The following is a 12,968-nucleotide window of genomic DNA, read 5'->3' on the forward strand; positions in this document are numbered from 1 at the left end:
CGAAGAGGCCATTTCTATCCATTAAACCATCTGCATAACCTCTTACTAGGGTTTACATGGTAAGCCACCCAGTCTGAAGATGGAATTACGTCCCAATGGGCATTCTATATTTGATGTGATTAATTGAAGATGAACTTTGTATCCAAGTTCCATCTTCCCCCTATGGGTACTGATATGCATATATAGAGAGTTCAAGAGCTCGTCGTTCCCTCCGTATCATCCCTTCCTCGCTCTCAACAAGCAAAAAATTAAGACTGTAAGTGCTGGAACATGGTTGAGACTCAATCCACCACCTTATCTCATCATGACTCATCTCACGACCGTAGTGACACTAAAAGGATTTAATATAAACACGAGGTTTCAACCATGCCCATACTCCCGCAATAGTCTTCGGGTATGGTATGGGGAGATTAGATAAGAAAAAACTCCGACCAATCTCCTTGATATCAATCCTAAAGGGATTGATTTTCTCTTCTTTAGCTACGTTAATATAAATATTTTCCACATCCTAAACAAGGTTGTCAAGATAGAAATCTTACATAAGATCGGGAGAGAATAGCAAGATCGTAGAATATAAAATCGTAGCTAAGATCGGAAGATCCTACCTAATTATATTTGTAAGATCGGGAGAGAGTAACAAGATCGTAAAACATAAAATTGCATGATATATGTTACTAGACAAGTGTATTAGTGATAAAATGACTTCTTTTCAAATTCTTTAGACATGTATGTTGAGTTTTTATATGTTATTATTACCACATGGACAATTTGTTAGACATTAGGGACATATTTGGCCAATTACTAGACATTAGGGACATTTTTTTACAATTTGACTACAACATGCGATTCTACTTAAGATCGGGATCGTTGAGGGTAAGTGAGATCGTAAAATCTTAAGATTTTAAGATCTAGATCGAGATCTTGACAACCATGATCCTAAAAGCCCAAGATTCTTCAACATCCACATTAGAACTCCCCGAATCATCATAACTATCACTAATCTCTATACAATCTACAGAGTGATACCTCACAACTGGTGGACATTGAGTGCTATAGCGACGTTTCCATCCCTTAATTTTATAAGCCTAAGGCCACATGTATAGATTATCGTGTGAAACACTTTAGTTACAAGACAAACATTTCATGCGCATGATAGAAAACACTTGCTCCCACTTAACACATCTTCCCCTCCTCCCCAATACGAGGTCTTTTCGAAGGCCAGTCTCAACAATTTTGTGACAGTCCTAACTCCACATCCAATTGCAAGGACCTGGGAGAAATTGTTCAGCATACCATATGGTCAAACTTAACCGACACAACACCAAAGTTCCAATCCAAAACACTCTCATTCAAGATCCATGAATAGGTGAGCTCTTGTTGGAAAGATACACGCCAAAGTCAAGCCTCTTACTCATTTCAAGTCGTGGAATCCAATCCCACAGTCCCACAATCTCACGCAGACCACACCACTCCTACCGGTAGTGGTTTCAACCATCCACCATATATATAATTATTTATACATCATAAAAAATTCAATTTCATTCACTCATGCATGTAGGTTACATCTCTCTGACCTCACAACTTTTGATGTTGGAGCAGGTATACTCCTGCTCCGCTCTACCTACCGGAGGCTTACACGGTAACATTGGAGAACTTTTGCATCAATACATTATCAATCTTCAATTTCACATCGGAATAATGTCTAACTAGAATTTATATTTTAAATTACTGTCGTTGTCGTCAATGACTTAAACTCATGAATCCATTGGCCCATAAAATTCTCCGGTAATAGATGGACCAATAGTATCATGGCTTAATAATTAATAATAATTAGGATTTTCTTCGATGATACTATATGCATAAGGTTATGTTTCCAATACAATAACTTTTCTGTTGCATTTATTTGAAAAACTATATATTCGGTGGTGTATATATTTTTACTGCAACTTTTTATGTTAATAATTAACGAGTGTTACTATATCACTTAAAGACATGGTGGATATATAGTACAGACAACTAAGCTTTGGTCTCTATGAAAGCCTGACTTTAGTCTAAATAGCATATAGTACTGAATTAATGATGGAGGAAGGACAAAGTTATGTTTGTCTCTTATTTGGAAACCCCTTACCTAACTGACATTTGAACTACTCATCTTTATTGTTAGAAACATAATCTACAGAATTGAATTTCTTGCTTTAACTGTGAGGTATTTATTGATCCGGACCGTTTGATCCTTGGTCAATTATGGAGTTTGTTTAACATAAATTATTGATCTCAAATTAATAGCCACAATATTGTCTTGTAATTATGTGATAGTTGTACACTAGGGAATTTGATCTTCTTAATTCACCTAGAGCACTTGGATCTGATAATGCAAATCTCTTAAAATTGAATTAGTGATCCATAAATTTAAATTGAAAAACTTTATTATTGATTTCGGTTAATGTGACTTGAGAGATTAGTTACATAAGAAAAAAACATTCAATTTAAATCAAAAGAGATAACTTCATCTATAAAATATAAATATATTATCTATTCTAAGCCGGCAAGAGGTCCAATAATGAAAATACTCAATCATCAATCTAAAGTCATAGGGTATTGAAGGCGTAGTAGACACCCGATCTTCAAGTCTGTATTTGATCCACACCATAGATTGTCCTTTGTCATTGAATGACATCTAACGATTTCCTGCATACTACTTCAAAAAGCAAGGGGATCTCTAACCATTCATCATATATAAAAGATTTCACACAAGGTTTGTGGTATGTTATAACCATAATTTACTCCCATTCTAGTTTTTATCTAACTACTAATTTTGACATTGGAGTGTTATTTTTGCCAGGTTAACCATGTCTCTGCCGCACTAGAATATAACCCCACTGCATCAAGACTTCAATACACATTTATGGTTAAACCATAGAACAATGGCGCCATCTGTAAGAATAAAATTTTGATTCCTACGAAATCCATGATCAGATCTCTCTCATTCAAAAATTAGAACTACTACAACAAGCTTACTTGAAGAAGAAGATGAAGATATATCCAATTTCAAAAAACACAACAGATCCATCACCCTTAATATATTTCTCTTTCTTCCCTATTGATTCAATAGAAGACAATTCATCCATTGAGAAAGAACCCTTGTCGCGAATCTCACTGGCGGCTAATGATGTGATGAATGGTGACAAACCTATCTTAGGGTTTCTACATATTGAGAAAGTAGACGGAACTCGTAACGGGCACTTCCGCTAGTAGTAATTCCCACCATATCAAATCATGCAGTATCAGGAATCCTAATTGATGATGGAAGATCTTGCGATATGATATACATTGGAATCTTCATGAGATTATGGCTACACGACCAAGATTTGAAGCCACGTGAAAGGGGAAATATATTCGTATTCGTTGAGTCCTCCACTCTTCCATGCAGAACGATTAAGCTTTCCCTCTCCTTTGGATAAAGGAAGAATGAAAGGAGTGTGAATGTGTGTTTTCCCGTGATTCCTTTTGAAAGAATCTACAAAGCCATCAATGGGAGGTCATTCCTTATAGCTTTGAACAGAGTGGCCCTTCTGTTTCATTCCAATTGTTATTTTACAAAGTTGGTCGAAGTAGACACCTTGGCCCAGACCATTTCCCCCCAAAAGTATTGAAATTTTACAAGAGGGACGTTTTGGCAAGGCATGGGATCCTCCAAGCTATCACGGGACTCAATTCACGGACAAGAATTTGAAGAAGCTTTTAGAGGACTTGAAGGTTAAATAACACTTTACATCAGCTGAGCATACCCAAACAAACGAGCAAGCAGGAAAAACAAATAACGTTTTGCTAAGAGGATTTAAAAGAAAGCTCGAAACACCTAAGGGGGGATGGGAAGAGGAATTCCCACATATTCTTTTAGATTATAGAACCACGCTTCATTGAACGACCGATGAGACACAATTCATGCTCAATTAAGATCAGGTGTGGCTCGGGAAACTGAGCATACACATTGGCGATGCTACAGAAAGAATCAATCCCATGGACATGTGAAGCTACATAGCCGAGATATTTTTGCTAAATCCCCAGGTTGTACAAGTATGAATTCAAACTATTGATTGATGTAATACTTTTAGAATACTAATAAAATGATTTTTTTAATTACATGATTTCCCTTTCCAATTAAAAAATATGATGTATTATTAATAAGAAATACAAAGTCGATGCTTGCACACTTCCTCTTAGTAGCTAACCACTCCATAGTGCATGCAATGGAGCCATAGATGTGTCAGCCTTGAATTAGGTTTTTATCTTGGGAAGGAAAAGAGAACTGACCTTTGGCCGAGAGTGGTCCCCGGAGAGGTCAAAGCATAGAGGATGCCTAACTTCTGCATGCCACTGATATTGTGAAATAAAATCGTGAAAGACTATATGATGAATTAAAATCACAAGACACTGTATGATAAAATAAAACCGTGAAAGACTATGTGGTGAAATAAAATAATAAAAGACTATAAAATGTAATAAAATTTGAAAAAAAATTGTCATACCCCAAAATTTTCCCATCATATTTTAAAATATTTTGGCTCAAGCACTAAGAAATAGGCCTGACTATCTCTCTCCTAAGCAACAAGCCCACAACTAGGGTTGTGCTTATCTCAAGGCCAAATCAAGTTCTGACACCTCAAGTGGACCTCATGGCCTCTCATATGCCTCAAAGAATCCTCACATTAAGTTTCAAGCTCTGACTCACCAGATTGCTCAGTCAAAAGTTCAGAAATCAACAAAACTCCAAGTTACTAAATTAGAGTTTCTAAGCAAAAGTCAATTGTACTTTGACTGGCCATAAGCCTCTCATGCTTTATCATAAATTCCCCAACCAAAGCTCATTCTCAAGGAAATTCAATTCTCTACAACTTTGATGTTGGGCCCAAGGTCAAGAAATGCTTCATTTAAAGGATAGGAGCCAAAACATTACAGGTCATTCTGAAAGTCAACCAAAAGCAGTTTTTATTCAAAGCCCATATCTTCAAGATAAAATCCTCAAATTCAAAATAAGTTCCAAAGCGGCTTGTATAGGACATCTTGAGCTTTCCAAAAAGTCCTAGATCATTTCCATACCATAAAAATTGAGGGAGATATGCCTTGTCAAAGTTGGTCAATTTTGGGTGAAAAATGTGAAGCAAATAAGGTTCAAAATGGATTTTCTTGCAAATGGGCCCAAGTTTTTAAGATCCAATATTGTTACCCAAGTTATCTAGAAGATACAATCTGAAAGCCACGAATTATTGATAATTATTTGATTTTTAGTGAATTTTATTCATTAAAATTATGGAAAAAATCAAAGATTTGATGAAAGTTTTGAAAAGATTTGTTTTGGTTTTAAGTTTCAATCAATTTCAATCACATTATGTATCAAATATTTGATAAAATTCATGGGGAAGCAAGATTGGTAAGAGAAGATGCAATTTTGGCCAAAAATAGAAAGAAACACAAGATTTTTACTCAAGTATTTTGCTATCCAAATACTTGAAGCCCAAGACCAAAAACTAACCTAATTTCTCCCTCCATATATACTGAGCCAAAGCAGACCATTAGGGGACAGATTTTTGGACTAAAAAATAGGGTTTATAAGTTGGAAAAAACAAAGAAAAGAGGAGGATAGAGTTTTGTTTATTTCAGCAAGTTTCGTGTGAAACTAGGGGGCTATTCATCATCCTGAGACCTCAAGGAATCGTCCCCAACCATTCTTGAAGCATACATCCTTCCCTATTGTCGCCACTCGAATTGCACCGTGAATGGTAAGAGTTTCGATTTCAAACTTTTTATCGCATATAAATCGATTCCACGCATATATTCATGCTTGTTATCGTGTTTAGGATTATTTTGAATCATTATTTTGAAGCTTTGGTACATGAACGACCGACTGCCATGGTTAGGGCATGAAGGTCTTTGTTGTTCGTATTTACGTATGCAGGCCGTTTCAGGGCAAACAAACCCGTCCATGAGATTCGCATCCCCTTAATTAGTAGGTATAGGTTATTCGCTTGTTGGCTTTCATGTTTTTTGCAGGTTTTGGAAATCTCCCTCGTCGGCGAAGGAGACCGGAAACTGTACAGTTCTGGCGGTTAAAATTTTGACTGTTTGACTCGCCCAGGTGGCCTTTCCATAAAACGTGATTCGCCAGTTCCAAGAAGCGGGCCCCAGTTTGGCTGGTGTTTTAAAAGTTCCATTTATTATTTGTTTTATTTTAATAATTGTATTGATCTAAAGAACAACTAATACAAATGGTAGAGGCGGTACAATTGGAGAGCTGTTAACCACACAAACGCGGGCTCGATTCTCCGCTCCTGCAAGATATTTTTGTGAATTATTCAGCTGCCAAATCCCACGTGCGCTATCTGAAGGAAGCTCATGGTACATCCTCAGATCAGAACCTTTGGATTCCATCAGGGTCAGATCTAACGTCCACCAAGCTGGAGGTGCACCATGGAACTTCATGTGCCAACCACACTGAATCGCCCCTGGTTCTTTTTCTCTAGTCTTTCTATCTAGTTTGTTTTTGTTTTCTTATTTGTTTGTTTTTCTTTTCTTTTTTAATTAATTTCTTTTTTTATTTATTTAATAATTAAAATTAGAATTAGGTTAATTTAATTTTAGGTTAATTAATTAATCAAATTTTAGGCTAACATTAGTAGGGTTCAATAATTAGGTTTCCATCACTAACCTTCGCCCTTAACCCTAAAAATCACATTTGGTAGGTATTGCCCATTAACCGAAGGTATAGGTTTTAACCTTTAGATTTTTTTAACCGATTTAATTAGTTAGTTAATTGTTTTAATCGAATCACTCGATTACGATAATTAGCGACAAAAATCATTTTTTTGTCAAGCTAACTAAGGATTTTCTATAAACAGGTTAAGGTTCAATTTATTAATTGTTTTGATCGAATTAATTGATTGCGATGATTAGTAACAAGATTAATACTTTTCATTATTAATTACGTAGGATAATTCAAGCACATATTTGTTAATTATGTTGATCAAATCAATTAATCAACGCGATTAACAAAATTAAGGTGTTCAAATTCAATTTACAATTACCCTTAAACAATACAAATAATCTAATCCAAAAAAACAAATTAATTTGCTAACGGTTGTAATCGAATCAATTGATTATGATAATTAGTAATAAAATTGATACTTGTTAATTATGTTGATCAAAGCTACTGATCAACGCAATTAACAATACTAAGGTTTAAAATACTAAACAGGGTTGTATGCCATGTAATAATTCATTAACATTTCACAAACTACGAACTACGAAACTGCGATAATTGCATAACTGCGAACTGCAATTTAAAACACACTTCAACATATAAATTACAAAGGCGTACAATCTCTAAAAAACACCAACATATCCCGAACTACGTAGACTCTGATCCTCCATAAGGAGGTACGTAGGCACTTGGTAACAAGGCGAGTCCCCTTCCCCAAAATTTCAATAGGTTTGAGGTTTGCCCTAATTAACTTTCTGTCACCTTTCTTTAGTAGCCACAAACCTTACCTTAATACTCTTAAGCCATAAACATTTACCTTAGACAAAACTTTAGGAAAGGGTTAAGGGTGCCTAACACCTTCCCTTGACCTGATTATAATAACTTACCAGATCTCTAAACTTCGTAGGGTTTCCTATTCGCCCTGGCAGAATAGGTGGCGACTCTAAAATCTAAAATTTTTAGGGCAGGTTGTTACAAAACTACATGAAGAAATAAAATCATGGGATACTATATGATGAAATAAAATTATGGACGACTGTAAGAAAGCATAAACGAGTATGCGGAAAATAACGTCAAGCAAATTCAGAAAAAACAAAGTATAAAAAAATTACTAAGAGGACAATGAAGATACACTTAAAGGGAGTACCTGTAACACCCCTCTAATAACCCGCGGCAATTAAACAATTATTAAATCAGAGTAAGCATGCAAGAGGTGTCACAATTCATAAGTAAAGAAAATCACATTGGTACATGTCATGCATTCACTGAAACGTCTGAATTTATAACTCATTAACCAAAGTCATGTTTTGCACAGCGGAATTAATTCATCAAATCAACATTCATCATTTAATGTATAAGTCTTCAAATAACAAAACAAAATAGAGTTATAATCCAAAACTCCAAAACAACGCGTTCCCAGTGTTACAACTACCAGAGCATGACACCGACTCGATAACTAATAACCGACTTATGAGCTAATCCTCACCAAGTCGCGCCGCTATCCTCAATCTGAAAATGACAACAAGTAAGGGTGAGTCTCATCACAGTTAACCAATGTTATTGCATCATAAATAATAACATATCATAGTTATATCATTCACCCAATTGTTTCATATTCAGACAAATCATCATTCACACATCCACAGATAAACAAACAAGTCGTCATATAACATATATCATCATATTAAAAACAAGTCATGCACATGTATGAAACTGACACTATGCATGTGGTACCAACATCACCAGTGGAAATCATCCACCGACCGATCTATCATTATCCAGATACGGCCCTGCCAGCACAGATTCTACACAATGGGAATCTTGCCCTTCACTGTATCCTCTCATCATTAAGATACAGCCCTCATCAAATGACTATGAATGCATGCAAACATATATATAACATACTCCCTCCGTCTCAAATTATAAGAGAAATTCACTTTTTAGATTCATTGAATAATTAATGTATCTGGTCTGTATATAGACCAGATACATTAATTATTCAATGAATCAAAAAAGAGAATTTCTCTTATAATCTGGGACAGAGGGAGTACTTTCATCATTACCATTCTATGAGTAGCATCATCTATACTCATTTCATCATCATCATCATCATTACTAAGCATGTTCATATATACATTAACATCATTCAATACAATCAATCATCAGTAAACCACAGAATCACATCACAGGGTTTACACAGTCTCAAACAGCATACAAAATAGGCCTACAGATCGAAAGTTACACATCATTGAACTTTCCAGAAAAATCACAAAACAGAAATTTCACATACAGAAGCCATACGCGTATCATCAAGTCCATACGCGTCCATACGCGTATCACCATCCCTCATACGCGTATCATACGCATTTCCTCAGAGTCAAAAATGGCCTAAAAACAACCTCATACGCGTATCAGCCTTGCCATACGCGTATCATCAGATCAACTTCCTCTTTTAAAAATTCCATACGCGTTTGAGCATCCTCATACGCTCTCATACGCATTTCACCAGTACAAGGTACTTTGGGACAGGGCAGCTGCGTATCATACGCGTATAGCCCTTGGGGAATGTCCCTCATACGCGTATGACCTCATCCCATACGCATATGGCACTGTTTCATACGCGAAACACCAGAAAAATTGTCCAGAACCTGCAACTTCGTAACAGTCCAAAACCCATTCGTTTTTACTCATACCAGTCCACGATTTTGAGTCTAAAAACCAGAAAATTCACATCTAAATAGCATACGAATTCATCCACAACCACAGTATATGATTCCATAATCAATTTCATTCATCATACCCTAAATCTATCAGTTATTAGGGATTAACAGTCCAAATTTCAATGATGAACACAAATAACAATTCAGAATATAGAATCAATGGATCCAACCATACTCCTAATCCATACTATCACCTATAATACGATAAAAGAGATTAAACGGAGAGTCTCCTCTTACCTCGGATAAAAGTCTTGGTTCTTGGTCTCTCCCTCTACAGTTCTCCGTCACGTTCCTCGTTCCAACTTCTGTTCTTTCACGTTCTTTCTTCCCAATTCCCAATTATTTTATGAAAAATAATAATATTGAGATTAGTGAAAGTTTTACTAAACCACACCCCCATCTTTACTATTTCCTCATATGGCCCAAATGCCATAAACCATTATTTATTCATTATTTTCACAAAATCCCTATAATTCTAATTATTAATTCAATATTCCAATTAAATTAATATTAAAATTATACGGGTGTTACAACTCTCCCCCACTAAAAGAGTTTTCGTCCTCGAAAACATACCTCAGGTAAAAAGTTCTGGATAAGAGTCTTTCATCTGACTCTCTAGCTCCCAAGTAACATTTCCTTCAGCTGGCCCCCCCCAAACTACTCAGACTAAAGCTATTTCCTTCCCACGCAATTGCTTCAGTCTTCGATCCTCAATCCTTATAGGTAAAGTCTCAATTGTCAAATTGTCTTTCACCTGTACATCATCTACTTGGATCACATGGGACGGATCTGAAATGTATTTCCTCAACTGAGACACATGAAACACATCATGCAAGTTTGCAAGCGTCGGTGGTAAAGCGACACGATATGCCACTTCTCCCACTCTTTCAGAAATCTGGAACGGTCCAATAAAACGCGGAGTCAACTTCTTTGACTTCAATGCCCGACCAATACCTGTCATAGGAGTAACTCTCATAAACACATGGTCTCCCTCTTGAAACTCAAGTGTTTTCCTCCTCTTGTCATGATAACTCTTCTGACGACTCTGAGAAGCTTTCATCTTCTCCTGAATCATCTTAATCTTCTCCGTAGTCTGTTGTACAATTTCTGGACCAATCACAGCACTCTCACCAGATTCGTACCAACACAACAGCGTCCTACACCTCCTACCATACAAAGCCTCAAACGGAGCCATACCGATACTCGAATGATAACTGTTGTTGTACGTAAACTCAATCAAAGGCAGATAACTATCCCAAGTGCCTCCTTTTTCTAACACACAAGCACGCAACAAATCCTCTAGCGACTGAATCGTCCTCTCAGTCTGTCCATCCGTCTGCGGATGATAAGTAGAACTCAATCTCAGCTTAGTACCCAAAGCTTTCTGCAAACCTTCCCAGAATTTAGACGTAAACCTCGGATCTCTGTCTGACACGATACTTGAAGGAATACCGTGTAGACTAACTATCTTCTCAATATACAACCGAGCTAGCTTCTCCATCGGATAATCCATTCTCTCTGGTATAAAATGGGCAGACTTCGTCAACCTGTCCACCACGACCCAGATAGTTTCACAATTTCTGACAGTTCTCGGCAAACCCGACACAAAATCCATTGATATGCTATCCCATTTCCACTCGGGAATAAACATCGGTTGCATCAACCCAGATGGTTTCTGATGCTCAATCTTTGACTTCTGGCAAGTCAAACAAGAATACACAAACTCAGCAACTTCCTTCTTCATTCCAGGCCACCAAAACAACTTTTTCAAATCATGGTACATCTTGGTAGCACCAGGATGAATGCTCAATCCACTACGGTGTCCTTCTTCCCAAATACGCTTCCGGAGTTCATCAATATCAGGAACACAAACTCGGTCACCAAACCTCAATATACCATTCTCGTCGACTCTGAATTCACCACTCTTGCCTTGATTGATCAAAGTCAACTTATCAATCAATCCAACATCAACTTTCTGACCTTCTCTGATTTCTTCAAGAATACCACTAGTCAGCTTCAGCATACCCAATTTGACACTAGTAGGAGTACCTTCACACACTAAACTCAAGTCTCTGAATTGTTCAATCAAATCCAATTCCTTCACCATTAGCATAGACATATGCAAGGTCTTCCTACTCAATGCATCAGCCACGACGTTTGCCTTACCAGGATGGTAATTCAAACCAAAATCATAATCTTTAAGGAATTCTAACCACCTTCTCTGCCTCATATTCAACTCTTTCTGATCGAAGAGATACTTCAGACTCTTATGATCACTGAATACCTCAAATCTCGAACCATACAAATAGTGCCGCCACAACTTCAAAACAAAAACTACAGCTGCTAACTCTAAATCATGAGTCGGATAATTCCTTTCATGCACTTTGAGTTGTCTCGACGCATAAGCGACTACTTGTTGATTCTGCATCAATACACCGCCTAGACCCATCAGTGACGCATCACAATAAACCACAAATGATTCAGTCGGATTCGGCAAAATCAAAATAGGAGCACTAGTCAACCTCCTCTTCAGCTCTTGGAATCCTTCTTCACACTTGGCATCCCAAACAAAAGCTTGTCCCTTCCTAGTTAGTTTAGTTAACGGCAATGCTAACTTTGAAAATCCTTCAATGAACTTTCTGTAGTAACCTGCAAGACCAAGAAAACTACGAATCTCCGACACTGACTTCGGGGCTTCCTACTGAGACACAGCTTCTATCTTTGTAGGGTCAACAGCAATACCATTCTTAGAAATCACATGCCCAAGAAAACTGACTTCCTCTAACCAGAATTCACACTTCGATAGTTTGGCAAAAAGTTGCTTCTCTTTTAATAGTCCCAATACCGTTCTGAGATGCTCCGCATGTTCTTCTTCATTCTTAGAATATATCAGGATGTCATCTATAAATACTACTACGAACTTGTCGAGATACGGATGGAAGATCCTGTTCATATACTCCATAAAAACACCAGGTGCATTAGTAACTCCAAACGGCATCACAGAATACTCATAATGTCCATACCTCGTTCTAAAAGCAGTCTTCTGAATATCGTCATCTTTCACACGTATCTGATGATACCCAGACCTCAGATCAATCTTACTAAACACACGTGCTCCAACCAACTGGTCCATCAAATCATCAATCCTCGGCAATGGATACCGATTTTTGATAGTAACCTTGTTCAATTGTCTGTAATCCACACACAGCCTCATTGAACCCTCTTTCTTCTTTACCAGCAACACAGGCGCACCCCATGGCGAAACACTAGGACGAATAAATTTCTTCTCAAGCAATTCCTCTAACTGCTTCTTGAGTTCAGCCAATTCAGACGGCGACATACGATACGGTGCCATCGACACTGGACTAGTTCCCGGAACCAAATCAATAGAAAACTCCACTTCTCTTTCCGGTGGCAATTCGTTCACTTCTTCTGGAAAAACTTCTGGAAATTCACATACCACAGGTAACTCGCTACCCACCACTTTTTCT

Source organism: Vicia villosa, linkage group LG5 (genome assembly GCF_029867415.1).
Source record: "Vicia villosa cultivar HV-30 ecotype Madison, WI linkage group LG5, Vvil1.0, whole genome shotgun sequence".
Taxonomy (NCBI): domain Eukaryota; kingdom Viridiplantae; phylum Streptophyta; class Magnoliopsida; order Fabales; family Fabaceae; genus Vicia; species Vicia villosa.